General features: G+C 46.8%; 1 pseudogene; it reads right to left on the bottom strand.

Moving 5' to 3' along the window:
* Window positions 1-18,704, bottom strand: part of LOC112125718 — a 183,098-nt pseudogene extending 164,394 nt beyond the window's left edge.
* Between the last annotated feature and the right edge of the window lie 437 nt (window positions 18,705-19,141).

Here is a 19,141-nt window from a genome sequence, read left to right as displayed (position 1 = left end):
GTCCAGGACCTCCATGATAGCATTCTCTGAAATGCTTCCAGTTCCACGGGCAGGGCCAGTTAGACAGGCAGAACTGCAGGGTCTCAATGTGTGGATGAGACGATGGTGTAGGGAGGAGTGGTTTAGATTTATTAAAAACTGGGGAAGCTTTTGGGAGAGGGGGAGCCTATACAGGAAGGATGGGCTCCACCTAAACCAAAACAGAACCAGACTGCTGGCGCTTAAAATTAAAAAGGTCGTAGAATAGTTTTTAAACTAAGGGCTGGGGGAAAGCCGACAGGTGCGGAGGAGCATGTGGTTTGGACATCCCTTAGGGGATGATCTATAAATGGAGATTCCCTATGTCCTAATAAGGAGGAGAGAATGGAAAATGATAAAATACAGGTAGGATCTGATGAGAAACAGTCAAATGAAAAAAAGTCCCATTCAATTATGTCATGCAATAGGGGACAGCCAAAAAATGACAAGTTTTTAAAATGCTTATATACTAATGCTAGAAGTCTAAATAATAAGATGGGTGAACTAGAGTGCCTCATATTAAATGATGATATTGATATAATAGGCATCACAGAAACCTGGTGGAATGAGGATAATCAATGGGACACAGTAATACCAGGGTACAAAAATATTGGAAGGACAGAACAGGTTGTGCTGGTAGGGGAGTGGCACTATATGTGAAAGAAAGTGTAGAATTCAATGAAGTAAAAATCTTAAATGAACTAAATTGTAATATAGAATCTCTATGGATAGTAATTCCATGCTTGAAAAAATAAGAATATAGCAGTAGGACTATATTACAGTCCACCTGACCAGGATGGTGTTAGTGACTCTGAAATGCTCAGGGAGATTAGAGAGGCTATTAAAATAAAAAACTCAATAATAATAATGGGGGATTTCAACTATCCCCATATTGACTGGATACACATCACCTCAGGAAGGGATGCTGAGATAAAGTTTCTTGACACCTTAAATGACTGCTTCTTGGAGCAGCTAGTCCTGGAACCCACAAGAGGAGGGGCAATCCTTGGTTTAGTCCTAAATGGAGCACAGGATCAGGTCCAGGAGGTGAATATAGCTGGACTCCTTGGTAACAGTGACCATAATATAATTAAATTTAACATCCCTGTGCTGGGGAAAACCCCACAGCGGCCCAACACTGTAGCATTTAATTTCAGAAAGGGGAACTACACAAAAATGAGGAGGTTAGTGAAACAGAAATTAAAAGGTACAGTACCAAAAGTAAAATCCCTGCAAGCTGCGTGGAAACTTTTTAAAGACACCATAATAGAGGCTCAACTTAAATGTATACCCCAAATTAAAAAACATAATAAGAGAACCAAAAAAAAAAAAGCCACCGTGGTTAAACAACAAAGTAAAAGAAGCAGTGAGAGGCAAAAAGGCATTCTTTAAAAAGTAGAAGATAAATCCTAATGAGGAAAATAGAAAAGAGCATAAACTCTGGCAAATGAAGTGTAAAAATATAATTAGAAAGACCAAAAAAGAATTTGAAGAACAGCTAGCCAAAGACTCCAAAAGTAATAGCAAACATTTTTTCAAATACATCAGAAGCAGAAAGCCTGCTAAACAACCAATGGGGGCCACTGGACGATCGAGATGCTAAAGGAGCACTCAAAGACAATAAGGCCATTGCAGAGAAACTAAATGAATTCTTTGCGTCGGTCTTCACTGTTGAGGATGTGAGGGAGATTCCCAAACCTGAGTCATTCTTTCTGGGTGACAGATCTGAGGAACTGTCCCAAATTGAGGTGTCATTAGAGGAGGTTTTGGAACAAATTGATAAACTAAACAGCAAGAAGTCTCCAGGACCTGATGGTATTCACCCAAGAGTTCTGAAGGAACTCAAATGTGAAATTACAGGACTACTAACTGTCATCTGTAACCTATCATTTAAATCAGCTTCTGTACCAAATGACAGGAGGATAGCTAATGTGACGCCAATTTTTTAAAAGGGCTCCAGAGGTGACCCTGGCAACTACAGGCCAGTAGGCCTCACTTCTGTACCGGGCAAATTGGTTGAAACTATCGTAAAGAACAAAATTGTCAGACACGTAGATGAACATAAATTGTTGGGAAATAGTCAACATGGTTTTTGTAAAGGGAAATCATGCCTCACCAATCTACTAGAATTCTTTGAGGTGGTCAACAAGCATGCGGACAAAGGAGATCCAGTGGATATAGTGTATTTAGATTTTCAGAAAGCCTTTGATAAGGTCCCTCACCAAAGGCTCTTAAGCAAAATAAGCTGTCATGGGATAAGAGGGAAGGTTCTCTCATGGATTGGTAACTGGTTAAAAGATAGGAAACAAAGGGTAGGAATAAATGTTCAGTTTTCAGAATGGAGAGAGGTAAAGAGTGGTGTCCCCCAGGGATCTGTACTGGGCCCAGTCCTATTTAACATATTCATAAACGATCTGGAAAAGGGGGTAATCAGTGAGGTGGCAAAATTTGCAGATGATACAAAACTACTCACGATAAGTCCCAGGCAGACTGCGAAGAGCTACAAAAGGATCTCACAAAACTGGGTGACTGGGCAACAAAATGGCAGATGAAATTTAATCTTGATAAATGCAAAGTAATGCACATTGGAAAACGTAATCCTAACGATACATATACAATGATGGGTTCTAAATTAGCTGTTATCACTCAAGAAAGAGATCTTGGAGTCATTGTGGATAGTTCTCTGAAATCATCTACTCAATGTGCAGCAGCAGTCAAAAAAGCGAACAGAATCTTGGGAATCATCAAGAAAGGGATAGATAATAAGACAGAAAATATCATATTGCTTCTATATAAATCCATGGTACGCCCACACCTTGAATACTGCATGCAGATGTGGTCGCCCCATCTCAAAAAAGATATATTGGAATTGGAAAAGGTTCAGAAAGGGGCAACAAAAATGATTAGGGGCATAGAATGGCTTCCATATGAGGAGAAATTAATAAGACTGTGACTTTTCAACTTGGAAAAGAGGCGACTAAGGGGGGATATGATAGAGGTCTATAAAATCATGAGTGGTGTAGAGAAAGTAAATAAGGAAGTGTTATTTACTCCTTCTCATAATACAAGAACAAGGGGCCACCAAATGAAATTAATAGGTAGCAGATTTAAAACAAACACAAAAAAGTATTTTTTCATGCAACGCACTGTCAACCTCTGGAACTCCTAGCCAGAGGGTGTTGTGAAGGCCAATACTATAACGGGGTTCAAAAGGGAGCTAGATATATTCATGGAAGATAGATCCATCAATGGCTATTAGCCAGAATGGGCAGGAATGGTGTTCCTAGCCTCTGTTTGCCAGAAGCTGGGATTGGGTGACAGGGCATGGATCACTTGATAATAACCTGTCTGTTCATTCCCTTTGGGGCACCTGCCATTGGCCACTGTCATCCTATCCCTACCCTCCAGCGTATCTACCACTGGGAGGAGTGGTAGATACGCTGGAGGGTAGGGACAGGATACAGAGGGACCTAGACAAATTAGAGGATTGGGCCAAAAGAAACCTGATGAGGTTCAACAAGGACAAGTGCAGAGTCCTGCACTTAGGACGGAAGAATCCCATGCACTGTTACAGACTAGGGACCGAATGGCTAGGAAGCAGTTCTGCAGAAAAGGACCTAGGGGTTACAGTGAACGAGAAGCTGGATATGAGTCAACAGTGTGACCTTGTTGCCAAGAAGGCTAACGGCATTTTGGGCTGTATAAGTAGGGGCATTGCCGGCAGATTGAGGGACGTGATCATTCCCCTCTATTCGACATTGGTGAGGCCCCACCTGGAGTACTGTGTCCAGTTTTGGGCCCCACACTACAAGAAGGATGTGGAAAAATTGGAAAGAGTCCAGCGGAGGGCAACAAAAATGATTAGGGGTCTGGAGCACATGACTTATGAGGAGAGGCTGAGGGAACTGGGATTGTTTAGTCTGCAGAAGAGAAGAATGAGAGGGGATTTGATAGCTGCTTTCAACTACCTGAAAGGGGGTTCCAAAGAGGATGGATCTAGACTGTTCTCAGTGGTACCTGATGACAGAACAAGGAGTAATGATCTCAAGTTGCAGTGGGGGAGGTTTAGGTTGGATATTAGGAAAAACTTTTTCACTAGGAGGGTGGTGAAGTACTGGAATGGGTTACCTAGGGAGGTGGTGGAATCTCCTTCCTTAGAGGTTTATAAGGTCAGGCTTGACAAAGCCATGGCTGGGATGATTTAGTTGGGATTTGGTCCTGCTTTGAGCAGGGGGTTGGACTAGATGACCTCCTGAGGTCCCTTCCAACCCTGATATTCTATGATTCTATGATTCTATGACAGGATACTGGGCTTGATGAACCTTTGGTCTGACCCAGTATGGCAGTTCTTATGTTCTTATTTAGGATTGTCCACACAGAGCTTTGCACTAGTTCATGAAACCAGTGCACATGTATGTGTAGACAAGCATTAAATTAATTCACAAATAAAAAACCTTGTTATAGGGGATTTCACATTTCTTGGCAGTGCCTGTACCCTTCCAGAATAAAGATGTGAATAGCATAAAACTGGTACAACTGAAAGCCAGGAAATACACTCAGGCCATGTCTACACTGCAAGTTACAGCGCAGTAACTTGCTCGCTCAGGGGTGTGAAAAATCAACCCCCGCCAAGCGCAGCAAGTTTTGGGTGCTGTAAAGCGCCAGTGAAGACAGACTCCAAGCATTGAGAGGCACCCGGAGCTATTCCCCTCGTGGAGGTGGATTACACAGAGTACTGGGAGAGCTCTCTCCCAAGCGCTCGCGGATGACCACCCTGTCAGAAAAAAGCGCTGCCGTGACAGTGCTGCCACAGCAGCGCTTTGAGTTTCTAGCCCATGTCTACACTGGCAAATTAAAGCGCTCCAATTTGCTGGCTCAGGGAGGTGAAAAATCACCCCGCTGAGTGCAACAAGTTTGAGCACTTTAAAGCGCTAGTATAGACCCGCTCCAAGTACTGGGAGCTGCACTCCTAGCGCTCGGAGCTAATCCCCTTGTGGAGGTGGATTACCAGGAGCGCTGGGAGAGCTCTCTCACAGCACGTCCACACTCGCACATCAAAGAGCTGCTGAGGCAGCACTTTGAACTTATAAATGTAGACATACCTTAGTGTAGACATAGCCTCAGCAAACCAGAAAGACAAACACTCAACAAGGAATTGTAGGATTTAAGGTAACATCTCCCACACCTGATCAAAACTTGGAGTTTTTTTTATTATTGATGAGCTAAACTGAAATAAAATTATCTTAATCTGAAACAAGAGTTTTGTACCTTAATCAAAGGTGTGAATTCAAACAGATTTCATTATATTGGGGTCAGTGTGTATGTGCAGAGAGGCCCTTAGGTTGTTTGCAAATTTCACACAGACCATCCTAGAGAGGGAAATGACCTACAAAGAGAGACAAAGAAGCTGCGGGTGTCTGGAGCCTTCCCCATACGGGATTCTTGCCCAGAAGAGCACAGGCTGCGGAGTGCTCACCCAGCAGGGGTGTGACTCACAAGGCTTTGGTCTGACAGGCTCATAGGAAATGCCCAAGAGCCACAGACAAGGACTGAGGTTAAAGTGCCTAAGGTGAAAATTCTATGTAATCCCCCTATGCTTCTGTTGCTGTTCCTTTTAAACAGCCCACTGATTCCAGCTAGCTGGGGACTCGCAGGTAAACAAAGGGAAAAGTTCATGAACCCTTGCAGCGTGCTCAGTAGGGCAACTCCAAGGGTGGGGGCCAATTCCACTCCCAAATACAGTAAAAGCTGTTTTATCCAGCATGTTGGGGCAATGGGGGGTACCGGTGAGTGAAAAATGCTGGTTAACTGAGAGGGAGGGAGTTTGGGTCAGAGTTGGGGGTTGGAGCACAGGAGGGGGTGTGGAGCGCAGGCTCTGGGAGGGAGTTTGGGTGCTGGAGGGGGCTTGGGGCAGGCGGTTGGGGAGCAGAAAGGGGGGCGGGGTGCCAGATCCTTGGGCGCTCACCTCAGGCCGCTCCCTGCAAGCAGCGACCTGTCCTGGCTGCTCCTAGATGGAGGCATGGCTCTGCGTGCTGCCCCCACCCCACCCTGAGGGAACTGCAGCCAATGGGAGCTGCGGGAGCAGCACCTGTGGGCGGAGGTAGTATGCAGATCCTCCTGGCCACTGCTCTGCCTAGGAGCAGCAGGGACATGTCACTGCTTACGGGAAGCCACCCAAGGGTAGTGCCCCCCAAATCTGGCACCCCGCACTCCCTCCTGACCCGCAACCTCCTGCCCCAAGCCCCCTCCTGCACCCAAACTCCCTCCCAGAGCCTGCGCCCCAGCCCTGCACCCCAACCCCCATCCCCATACCCCCTCCCATACCCAAACTCCCTCCCAGAACACGCACTCCACAACCCCTCCTGTGCTCCAACCCCCTGCCAGCCCCGCGCCAAGTGGACCATAAACCGGAATTTCAATAATGATTAGAAATGCCGGTTTATAGAGTTTTCTGATTGGTGAAGTGCTGGATAAAACAACTTTTACTGTATAAAGAAACAAATTGCCAAAACCTTAAGTTATTTCAGCCAGACCCAGAGGGAGACAGCCACATCAGATCTCCACCCTGAGCATATCAATGATAGTCACAGGCCTGTTTTACTCATTGCAGCAAGAAGATAGCCACAAGGAGAAGGTTACCAGACTATTCGAAGAACTGGATGCTTGCTGCTTGTTCAGCTCATGGCAGTGTGGTGACATTAATGCCACATCAGTAATGTATGTTTTAAATGCACAGGATTTGTGGCCCGTGAACCATTTGGTACTGAAGAAATCTGTATGTTTGATGCTAATTTTATTGTTGTTGTTGTTTGCAAACTATTTGCTGTATGGATGTCAAGATAAGATTGTGTCTAGATTTATGAGGAGTCTCAGTTAACTCTCAGATTGTCCTCTTATGAGCCTAATGATTGTTTTAGTTTGAGCAGCTTTATTCCATTGTGGTGTCTTGGGGCATGTTCATAGAATCATAGAATATCAGGGTTGGAAGGGACCTCAGGAGGTCATCTAGTCCAACCCCCTGCTCAAAGCAGGACCAATTCCCAACTAAATCATCCCAGCCAGGGCTTTGTCAAGCCTGACCTTAAAAATCTCTAAGGAAGGAGATTCCACCACCTCCCTAGGTAACCCATTCCAGTGCTTCACCACCCTCCTAGTGAAAAAAGTTTTTCCTAATATCCAACCTAAACCTCCCCAACTGCAACTTGAGACCATTACTCCTTGTTCTGTCATCAGGTACCACTGAGAACAGTCTAGATCCATCCTCTTTGGAACCCCCTTTCAGGTAGTTGAAAGCAGCTATCAAATCCCCCCTCATTCTTCTCTTCTGCAGACTAAACAATCCCAGTTCCCTCAGCCTCTCCTCATAAGTCATGTGCTCCAGCCCCCTAATCATTTTTGTTGCCCTCTGCTGGACTCTTTCCAATTTTTCCACATCCTTCTTGTAGTGTGGGGCCCAAAACTGGACACAGTACTCCAGATGAGGCCTCACCAATGTTGAATAGAGGGGAACGATCACGTCCCTCGATCTGCTGGCAATGCCCCTACTTATACAGCCCAGAATGCCGTTAGCCTTATTGGCAACAAGGGCACACTGTTGACTCATATCCAGCTTCTCGTCCACTGTAACCCCTAGGTCCTTTTCTGCAGAACTGCTTCCGAGCCATTCGGTCCCTAGTCTGTAACAGTGCATGGCATTCTTCCATCCTAAGTGCAGGACTCTGCACTTGTCCTTGTTGAACCTCATCAGGTTTCTTTTGGCCCAATCCTCTAATTTGTCTAGGTCCCTCTGTATCCTGTCCCTACCCTCCAGCGTATCTACCACTCCTCCCAGTTTAGTGTCATCTGCAAACTTGCTGACAGTGCAGTCCACGCCATCCTCCAGATCATTAATGAAGATATTGAACAAAACCGGCTCCAGGACCGACCCCTGGGGCACTCCACTTGAAACCGGCTGCCAACTAGACATGGAGCCGTTGATCACTACCCGTTGAGCCCGACGATCTAGCCAGCTTTCTATCCACCTTATAGTCCATTCATCGAGCCCATACTTCTTTAACTTGCAGGCAAGAATACTGTGGGAGACTGTATCAAAAGCTTTGCTAAAGTCAAGGAATAACACATCCACTGCTTTCCCCTCATCCACAGACCCAGTTATCTCCTCATAGAAGGCAAATAGGTTAGTCAGGCATGACTTGCCCTTGGTGAATCCATGCTAACTGTTCCTGATCATTTTCCTCTCCTCTAAGTGCTTCAGAATTGATTCCTTGAGGACCTGCTCCATGATTTTTCCAGGGACTGAGGTGAGGCTGACTGGCCTGTAGTTCCCCGGATCCTCCTTCTTCCCTTTTTTAAAGATGGGCACTACATTAGCCTTTTTCCAGTCATCCGGGACCTCCCCTGATTGCCATGAGTTTTCAAAGATAATGTTCTACGCTAGGAGCCGGATCGATGCATGGCGATCGATCCCCCGGAGGTCGATTGATCACGTCTAGTGTAGACGCAATAAATTGACCGCTGAGCGCTCTCCCATCAACTCCGGTACTCCACCAGAATGAGAAGCGCAGGCGGAGTTGACGGGAGAGTGTCAGCTGTCGAATAACTGCTGTGAAGACACTATGGTAAGGAGATCTAAGTACATCGACTTCAGCTACGCTATTCACGTAGCTGAAGTTGCGAAACTTAGATCGATCCCCTGCAGTAATGTAGACAAGCCCTTGCTCCAGTTTGGAATAAATTCAGGCTTTGAGCATCCACGACTGTCCAAATGCGCATATTTATCCCGTGTTGTTATCCACGGGTGGGAGTTCTGCTGTCCAACCAGACTGAACGCGCTCACGCTCCCTGCAGTAACATGGAATTATAGTGGGTACTTGTGTAACCAAAGTTTGGTGGGTTACATGTACATTACAGAAGGGAATTACCTTGTTGTGGTTATAAAGTGAACTCTGTGTAATACTCAATTGTGGCTATGATCAGAGGTGAAAGTGGGCTGGTGCGTGCCAGAGCAGCACTCTGGCAAGAGCTGGCTGCCACTCCGGCCTGCACACAGCCGGCTTTTTGCTCCCCCCTGTCGGTGGGCCTGCTGGTAGGGTCCGGCAGTGTTGCCGCGCCGGTGAATGGGGGGGTGGGCCCAACCTCTGCTGCCAGCTTCAGGCCCCCTGCTAATCCCCTGGGCTGCGTTGCTTGGGGACAAGGCTTGGGTGGAGTGCGGGCACAGGGGCAGGGCAGGAGACAGCCTGTGCCCTGAAGAGTTTACAGTCTGAACAGGCAAGATGGACAAAGGGTGAGAGAGGAAACAGAGGCACAGAGACTTGCTCAAGTTCATGCACAGCTCAGTGGTAAAGGCAGGACTAAAAGCCCTGTCCTTTGACACTCAGTCCACTGCGCTGTTCTAGCTTATGTGCACATGCTTCATATTCTCTACCAATAGTGGGGAGCTGGCGCTGCTACATAATCCTGCAGTTTCCTGAGCAGGAACAAGAGACTGGCTCTCCCTTTTATGAACACAGACAATGCCTCTCAGCAGGGACAAAGGGTTGAATCAGAAGAACCACTGGAAGGAGCTGTGCACTGCTTAATTGATGGACAGGGAGGCTAAAGTCTTCCACTACTTTCACTTAGTTACAAAGATAATTTTACAAACATTTGTGACCCCCTAGGGGCTTAGAGAGCACGGCCCCTTCAAACCTGTCCTGGGACAAAGGAAGTGCTGGGTGTTCCAGGGGGAGGAAGGTGGAGACAGGGAGAGAGACAGGGTGAATGTGTCTGTAGCTCCCAACAAGAGGGCTACAGCAAAAACCCTCACACAGTGACAGCAGCCAAGAACCTGCCCAAAGCCCAGGAGTGACAAAGCGTCTGCCTGGGGACACCCCAGGACGGGAGCCAGGAGGAGCATTGTGCCAGGGAGGAATCACCTGAGAAGGACAAACCAGAGCCAGACCCAGTTTCTCTGTCACCCAGAGCTGCATGGGGCTGTGAGTACTTGGGTTGGTGACTGCATTGGGAATAAGGAGGGAGGCTGTTAGCCAGGTAAGTGGGGAGGTTGTCGCTCTGTGTGGGTTTGCAGAGAATGGCAGAAGAGGGCACCGGAGGGGTTTGCTGTGGAAAATTCATTGGTGTCAAAGACAACCAGGAACACCCAAGACTCACTGCTGCCTGAGAACTTCACCCAGGACTCTTGAACTGTGAGTGTAGACGCAGTGCTTGGCGTCTCCCATTTTTAATTGTGGTATCACTGGGCCTGTGGTACCTTGGGTTGACTGTAACCTCTTTTACCGGCGCTCCCATATTTCACCCCTGTTGTTTTTCTATCTTCATCCCTCAGTAAATAAATATTTCCCTTTCCTATATTCACTGATCTATTCTGGTGTGTGTGTGTATTTACACTGGTGGGGTTTGGAACGGGTGTCTCTGGGGTGGAAGAGAGTTACCCCGCTGTGCTCCAGTGTGCGCCTGTTCTTGGACAGAGCCGCTCTGCAGAGCAGACTCCATCTTGGCCATGAGGGCTCTAAAATTGGGATATCTGATCACCCTAGGTCTGTAGGCTGTGTCAATAGAAGTGCACAGAGGTATTGCTATGTAAGCAGAGTCAGGATGAGCTCTACCCTGACATCTGGTGGTGAGCTGTGGAAAAGGACTTCAGGGGCGGATCTTGTTTGTATGGGCACACCCACCCTGCCTAACATGAGGGACTGCTTGCCCAAATGGTCCCTTTGGCTGCTGTGGGATCCCCAGTCTCTTTGTTATCCTGGTTATGTGAATCAAGGACAGCAGAACTGTACTTGGTATTTTATGATGGAGGGAATCGCCCTCAACTAAGTGGCACTCGTTAGGAAAGGGACATGGGTTCCAAAATGCAGTGAATTGAGAGAGGCATGTGTACCTGATAGTGTGGGTCTCCTCTGAGGGGCCTGAACACTACTTTGACCCTGCCTCTACCCTGCCTCTAATAACAGAACTAATTTTAACTCCATTAGGAGTAGTGTTACATGCTAAAGAGCTGAAATCTCTGATATCTATGTTTAAGTATTAGACCTACTTTGGGCTAGTAGTGCACCAGCACTAAGGCTCCCCTACTACCAGCTAAGCTCACTGAGTGCTGAAGTTATTGAGAGCTGTGTTAAGTAGAGGGGGGGCCTGAAGGCAAGTTGGTGAGAGGCGTGGAGTGGAGCGGATAGCAGGGTGGAGAGTGGAGTGGATTGCAGGGTGGCTGGCAGAGAGGAGTGGATGGCTGGTGAAGAGGCAGTGAAGATTGCAGCAGAACCCCATGGGGAGGCGGGGCATTCGGCCATTGACCTGAGCAGTGGAGCATGTAAGATGCCCCCCCATACCTCCCTCCACTTCCACCCAGTCTGGGAGGTAAACTCTGCAGATGAACTTCTGAACTCTGGGGGCTGCACTGACCAAGGTCAGAAACTGTGGGTGGGGTGTCTGTTGGGTTGTTGGACTTAAGACCCTGAGGGGAAAAGGACACTGCCAAACTTACTTGGGGGGGTGTCATTTGCTCATGGTTTGTGTCATGAATCTTGTTTGTGCTGTTTCCCCAATATAATGCCTCATTGTTTCCCTCCTTTATTAAAAGGATTTTGCTACACTCAGACTCTGTGCTTGCGAGAGGGGAAGTATTGCCTCTTAGAGGCACCCGGGGGGTTGTATGTAGTTGTCCCAGGTCACTGGGTGGGGGCTCGAGCCGGTTTTGCATTGTGTTATTTAAACAGAACCCCTAGATACTGAGCTCGGCCCTTGTTGCTGCCAACTCTGATGGGCAGAAGGGTTACATATATTTGTGTTTGTATTTGTATTTGTAGAGGCTGTTAGGGGCAGTGTGCTGGGAGAGAAGCTGAGCCCTGATTAGGGGCGGGGCTTCTCTGAGTAGGGGTCCTATAAAGGTAGCCAGCCTATCAGGCAGCAGCATAGACAGCTGTAGTGGCACAGGAGCCAGCAAACAGAGCTGTAAACAGGGGAGTTTGAGGGGAAGACTAAGAGAGCCAGGCTAGTGAAGGGAGTGTGTGGTGGTCTGGCAGTGTTTTGGTGCTCGTTGGGGGTTTGTGTGGCTGTGGGTGGTGGTGTTTTTGTTTGGTTTGTGGTTCCCGGACTTACAGGACTTAGGTGAGAAGGCTATGACAGATACAGAGGTAGGAGTGGTAGTGACCCAAGCAATGGAAGACACAATGAAGATGATTGGATGTGGAAGCTGTGGCATGTACATGATCCTGGAGGGGGTACCTGAAAAGAGATTTGTCTGCATGACGTTCCGCCTGATAGAGCTGATGGAAGAAAAGATCCGAGGACTGGAGATGCAGGTGGAAACTCTGGTTGAGTTTAGAAGGGGGTTCGAGCGGATGATGGAGCAAAGACATGAGAAGGCTGAAGGGAAAAGCTCAGACTTGCAGATGGAAGCAGGACCAAAGAATTCTGAGGGGAGACTGCTGGGTGAGGAAAGTGAACAGTGGAAGCATGTGACTAAGGTAACCAGGCAGAGGAAAAGACGGGCTAGTGAAGGAGAAATAGAGCTCAGGAACAGGTTTGCAGAGTTGGAAAATGAAGAAGGGGCACAGCAGGTGGTTGCTGAAGGTGAGAGGGCAAGGAAGAAGAGAAGAGCAGCTAGTCCTATAGGAAGAGTCAATGGACATAACAACACCAAATATGTGCCCCAGGAGGATACGGGATGGGTTGCAGAGGATTGCAAGGGACAATAGGAATCGAGAGGACTTGCAGCCAGAGGGAACAGGGGATAGACCGGAGAATCGCACCATCACCAGGAAAAGGCAGGTCTACGTGATTGGGGACTCCTTACTGAGAAGAATAGACAGACCTGTAACTAGAGCTGATCCAGAGAACAGAAGGGTGTGCTGTCTGCTGGGTGCTAAGATATGGGATGTGGACCTGAGGCTGAAGAGGATCCTAATGGGAGCGGGAAAGAATCCACTGATTGTCCTTCATGTGGGAACAAATGATATGGCTAGATTCTCGCTGGAACGTATCAAGGGAGACTATGCCAGGCTGGGGAAGACATTTAAGGAAATCGAGGCTCAGGTGATCTTCAGTGGGATTCTGCCTGTTCCTAGAGAAGGGCAACAAAGGTGTAACAAGATGGCTCAGTCAGTGGTGCTATGAGGAGGGCTTTGGGATGTATGGCCACTGGGAAGCATTCATGGATAGAGGACTGTTCTCTCGGATGGACTTCACCTGAGTAGGGAGGGAAATAGACTTCTAGAAGGGAGGCTGGCACAAGTCATTAAGAGAGTTTTAAACTAGGAATTTGGGGGAGATGGTTGGTAGATGTCCAGGTAATCTCCACGCCGGATTTTAACATTGAGAGGGAAGAAAACAAAGTAAGAAAGGATACAGACATGGTGTAGCGGGGTGGTGACCCCGCTCCTGCCCTGGGGGGTTTAAAACAGCCCTGAAGAAGGTTGTGGCTGGGGCAAGAAGCTGGGCTGATTGGGGAAGTGGCTGCAGCTTGGCCACGCCCCAATCAGGCCCCAGCTGGCCTGTATAAAAAGGCTGTGAGCCAGAGGCCAAGTAGTCTCTCTCTGCCTTCAGAGGGAGAAGGGCCTGGCTGCACGAGCTAGAGACAGGGTACCTGAGTGGAGCAGGGCTGGGGAAAGGCAGAGGAGCTGGGGAGCTCCAGCCTGGAAAGCCCCAGGCTGTGGCCTAGTAAAAGGCCAAGGGGTACTGGGGGTTGCAGAGGGCAGCCCAGGGGTAGGCCAAGGCAGCAGGTCCAAACCCAACCTTGCCTGTGATGAGTGGCCTATACTGCACTCTGCCCCAGGGAGCATGGGCTAGTTGGTGACTGGCAGTAGCCTTATTCTGAGGTGAGGTGGGGCTAGTGGGTGGGAGTTCCCTGGGGAGGGGAGACCCTAGTACTCAGGGGTTACTGCCAGGGGGCAGCACCCCAGGTAAAAGGGCACCGGGGTCCAGGGAGGGACACGGTGACCAGAGGACAGGCGGATCACCGGCCTGCAGAGGGTGCTCTGGAGGCTGGAAAAGAGCTAATTCCCAGAGACGACCAGCAGGAGGCACTGCAGGGGTGAGTCCGCTCCTCTACACATGGGTAGAAGAATGGACATAAGGAGGAAGGGTAGTGTACATACCAGTCTAATAGGTGATACTGGTGGTAGAATGTCTGTGCCTATCAGGTAAAGAATGTAAGAGAAGCCAAACAGCAAAAATTAAGATGTTTGTACACTAATGCGAGGAGCCTGGGTAATAAAATGGAGGAACTAGAGCTATTGGTGCAGGAAGGGAAACCAGATATTATAGGGATAACAGAAACATGGTGGAATAGTAGTCATGACTGGAGTACAGGTATTGAAGGGTATGTGCTGTTTAGGAAAGATAGAAATAAAGGCAAAGGTGGTGGAGTAGCATTGTATATCAGTGATGAGGTAGACTGTAAAGAAATAAGAAGGGATGGAATGGATAAGACAGAGTCTGTCTGGACAAAAATCACATTGGGGAAGAAAGCTACTAGAGCTTCCCCTGGGATAGTGCTTGGGGTGTGTTATAGACCGCCAGGACCCGATTTGGATATGGATAGAGATCTCTTTAATGTTTTTAATGATGTAAATACTAATGGGAATTGTGTGATCATGGGAGACTTTAACTTCCCAGATATAGACTGGAGGACAAGTGCAAGTAGTAATAATAGGGCTCAGATTTTCCTGGATGCGATAGCTGATGGATTCCTTCACCAAGTAGTTGCTGAACAAACAAGAGGGGATGCCATTTTAGATTTGATTTTGGTGAGTAGTGAGGACCTCATAGAAGAAATGGTAGGGGACAACCTTGGTACGAGCGATCATGAGCTAATTCAGTTCAAAGTAAATGGAAGGATAAACAAAAGTAGATCTGTGACTAGGGTTTTTGATTTCAAAAGGGCTAACTTTAAAAAATTAAGGAAATTAGTTAGGGAAGTGGATTGGACTGAAGAACTTGTGGATCTAAAGGTGGAGGAGGCCTGGATTTAGTTCAAGTCAAGGTTGCAGAAACTATAAGAAGCCTTCATCCCAAGAAAGGGGGAAAAACTCATAGGCAGGAGTTGTAGACCAAGCTGGATAAGCAAGCATCTCAGAGAGGTGATTAAGAAAAAGCAGAAAGCCTACAAGGAGTGGAAGATGGGAGGGATCAGCAAGGAAAGCTACCTTATTGAGGTCAGAACATGTAGGGATAAAGTGAGACAGGCCAAAAGCCATGTAGAGTTGGATCTTGCAAAGGGAATTAAAACCAATAATAAAAGGTTCTATAGCCATATAAATAAGAAGAAAACAAAGAAAGAAGTAGGACTGCTAAACACTGAGGATGGAGTGGAGGTTAAGGATAATTTAGGCATGGCCTAATATCTAAACAAATACTTTGCCTCAGTCTTTAATGAGGCTAAAGAGGAGCTTAGGGATAATGGTAGGATGACAAATGGGAATGAGGATATGGAGGTAGATATTACGACATCCGAGGTAGAAGCCAAACTCGAACAGCTTAATGGGACTAAATCGGGGGGCCCAGATAATCTTCATCCAAGAATATTAAAGGAACTGACACATGAAGTTGCAAGCCCATTAGCAAGAACTTTTAATGAATCTGTAAACTCAGAGGTTGTACCGTATGACAGGAGAATTGCTAACATAGTTCCTATTTTTAAGAAAGGGAAAAAACGTGATCCGGGTAACTACAGCCCTGTTAGTTTGACATCTGTAGTATGCAAGGTCTTGGAAAAATTTTTGAAGGAGAAAGTAGTTAAGGACATTGAGGTAAATGGTAATTGGGACAAAATACAACATGGTTTTACAAAAGGTAGATTATGCCATACCAACCTGATCTCCTTCTTTGAGAAGGTAACAGATTTTTTTAGACAAAGGAAACACAGTGAATCCAATTTACCTCGATTTCAGTAAGGCATTTGATATGGTTCCACATGAGGAATTATTAGCTAAATTGGAAAAGATGTGGATCAATATGAAAATTGAAAGGTGGATAAGGAACTGGTTAAAGGGGAGACTACAGCGGGTCATACTGAAAGGTGAACTGTCAGGCTGGAAGGAGGTTACTAGTGGAGTTCCTCAGGGATCGGTTTTGGGACCAATCTTATTTAATTTTTTTATTAATGACCTTGGCACAAAAAGTGGGAATATACTAATAAAGTTTGCAGATGACACGAAGCTGGGAGGTATTGCCAATACAGAGAGGGACCGGGATATCCTACAGGAAGATCTGGATGACCTTGTAAACTGGAGTAATAGCAATAGGATGAAATTTAATAGTGAAAAGTGCAAGGTCATGTATTTAGGGATTAATAACAAGAATTTTTGTGTTAAGCTGGGGATGCATCACTTGGAAGTAACAGAGGAGGAGAAGGACCTTGGAGTATTGATTGATCACAGGATGACTATGAGCCGCCAATGTGATATGGCCATGAAAAAAGCTAATGTGGTCTTGGGATGCATCAGGTGAGGTATTTCCAGTAGAGATAAAGAGGTGTTAGTACCGTTATACAAGGCACTGGTGAGACCTCATCTGGAATACTGTGTGCAGTTCTGGTCTCCCATGCTTAAGAAGGATGAATTCAAACTGGAACAGGTACAGAGAAGGGCTACTAAGATGATCCGAGGAATGGAAAACCTGTCATATGAAAGGAGACTCAAAGAGCTTGGCTTGTTTAGCCTAACCAAAAGAAGGCTGAGGGGAGATATGATTGCTCTCTATAAATATATCAGAGGGATAAATACCAGGGAGGGAGAAGAATTATTTAAGCTCAGTATCAGTGTGGACACAAGAACAAATGGATATAAACTGGCCATCAGGAAGTTTAGACTTGAAATTAGACGAAGGTTTCTAACCATCCGAGGAGTGAAGTTCTGGAATAGCCTTCCAAGGGGAGCAGTAGAGGCAAAAGACATATCTGCCTTCAAGACTAAGCTTGATAAGTTTATGGAAGGGATGGTATGATGGGATAGCCTAATTTTGGCAATTAATTGATCTTTGACTATTCGCGGTAAATATGCCCAATGGCCAGTGATGGGATACTAGAGAGGGTGGGATCTGAGTTACTACAGAGAATTCTTTCCTGCGTGTCTGGCTGGTGAATCTTGCCCACATGCTCAGGGTTTAGCTGATCGCCATATTTGGGGTCGGGAAGGAATTTTTCTCCAGGGCAGATTGGCAGAGGCCCTGGGGGTTTTCGCCTTCCTCTGCAGCATGGGGCACGGGTCACTTGCTGGAGTATTCGCTGCACCTTGAAGTCTTTAAACCACAAGTTGAGGACTTCAATAGCTCACACATAGATCAGGGGGTTGTTCCAGGAGTGGGTGGGTGAGATTATGTGACCTGCGTTGTGCAGGAGGTCAGACTAGAAGATCATAATGGCCCCTTCTGACCTTAAAGTCTATGAGTCTGAGTCTTTCAGCCATGGGGCTTGTCAGCAGTCTGGTGTTTGCTGCACCTGCCCTAAGCCTCATGTCATGGTTATAGAACTAGCTACATCTGTGCCCTGGCTGGTCTGTCTGGCAGCACCTTCAGCGGTCAGGCCTCCTGCCTTCACCTGTCCTGCGGGGTGGAGGGAATTCCTCAGTTCTCCCATGCTTAGACCAGACTCTGGGTAATGGGACCCTGTGTATCAACCACTGTTACCCTGGGGGCACCAGACACAAGCCGAGAATCGATTCCCAACTGGTGATATCAGTCTGGGGAAGATCAGCCATTGTTTGCCCCAGGAGTGCCATTGTTTGCCCCAGGTGTGTAATAACCACAACATGCTAATATCACCTGACTTTTTATTGGTGTTTGTGTATCTTCTTAACCCCTTGCTTTAATGCAGTGTCTCTTAACCTTTCTAGATTACTGTACCCCTGCTTACAAAATCAGACATAAAAATACAAAAGTGTCACAGCCACACTATTCCTGAAGAATTGCCGATTTCTCATTTTTACCACATAATTATAAAATAAATCAATTGGAATATAAATATTGAACTTACATTTCAGTGTATAGCGTATAGAGCAATATAAACAAGTCATTGTCTGTATGAAATTTTAGTTTGTACTGACTTCACTGGTGCTTTCTATGTAGTTTGTTGTAAAACTAGGCAAATATCTAGATGAGTTGACGTACCCCCTGGGAGCTCTCTGTATACCCCAGAGATACATGTACCCCAGTTGAGAACCATTGCTCTAATGACCTCAAATTTAACCTACTAACCCTATCCCAGACACCAATGAGTCACAACAATTTTCAAGACAATCTGAGTATGAGTGTGAATTTTAGAGCCCTTGGGGGGGAAATTGTTGTTAAACAGTAAACTAGAACAAACCTTAACCAGAGCAGAGCTACTGACCCACTATAATGAGAAAAATCAGCTGGCATCTCACAATGACCCCCTGACTCCACTTATTACTGTGTTGAAGACATCAAAGTACCACAAGTCACTGACCTGCCACCTGCAGTTCCAATAAAGCTTCTTCATAAGAGACACCGGACTGAAAAAAACACGTGTACTGCCCATCATCGGAGGGTCGGACATTGCGTATTCTCAGGAAAACTCTCCCATTGGTGATGTCATCTTTCAAGAGCACAGTTCTTCTTCGATATTCCAGCATCTCCTCTCCATACTGGTCCTGCCCATCATGGTACAGATGCACAACTTCAGAGTACATGGATCGGAACCATCTCACCTCCATGTTCTCAGCGCTCATCCTGGGGGAGAGGTGGCAGGGCAAGATGGCCTCACCCCCTAGGGAGGCAGTGACTGGATGGTCAGGTCCAGTCACTGTGAACTGTGCTGTGAAATGTACAATGAAAAATGGAAATTAAATTGGCGAGAGGCGACATTAATTCAGCAGGAAGACCCACAGTGAGAGCGCACCCTACATTAGAAGTGAACATCATGTCCCCATGCAGTGCCTTAGACAAGTCTATGAGTGCAGAGAGTCATAGGCTTGGGGTAACTGCACCTCTGACCCCTCTGTGATCTGCTCAAGGAATGGCCCCTTAGGTCTCAGCCTTCCAGCTGTCATCTCTCTCTGGGCAGGGACCCACATCCCTCTCCCTCACACTGAGGTTTCAGGCCCTGCAATTCACTGTGGTTTTCCTAGCAGGCCTGACCAAAGACCAGCACCTGTGCTTTGCTTTC

The sequence above is a fragment of the Terrapene carolina genome, unplaced genomic scaffold, assembly GCF_002925995.2.
Source record: "Terrapene carolina triunguis isolate 2854851 unplaced genomic scaffold, T_m_triunguis-2.0 Scaffold33956, whole genome shotgun sequence".
Lineage (NCBI taxonomy): Eukaryota > Metazoa > Chordata > Testudines > Emydidae > Terrapene > Terrapene triunguis.
This window is presented reverse-complemented; position numbering and strand designations above follow the sequence as displayed.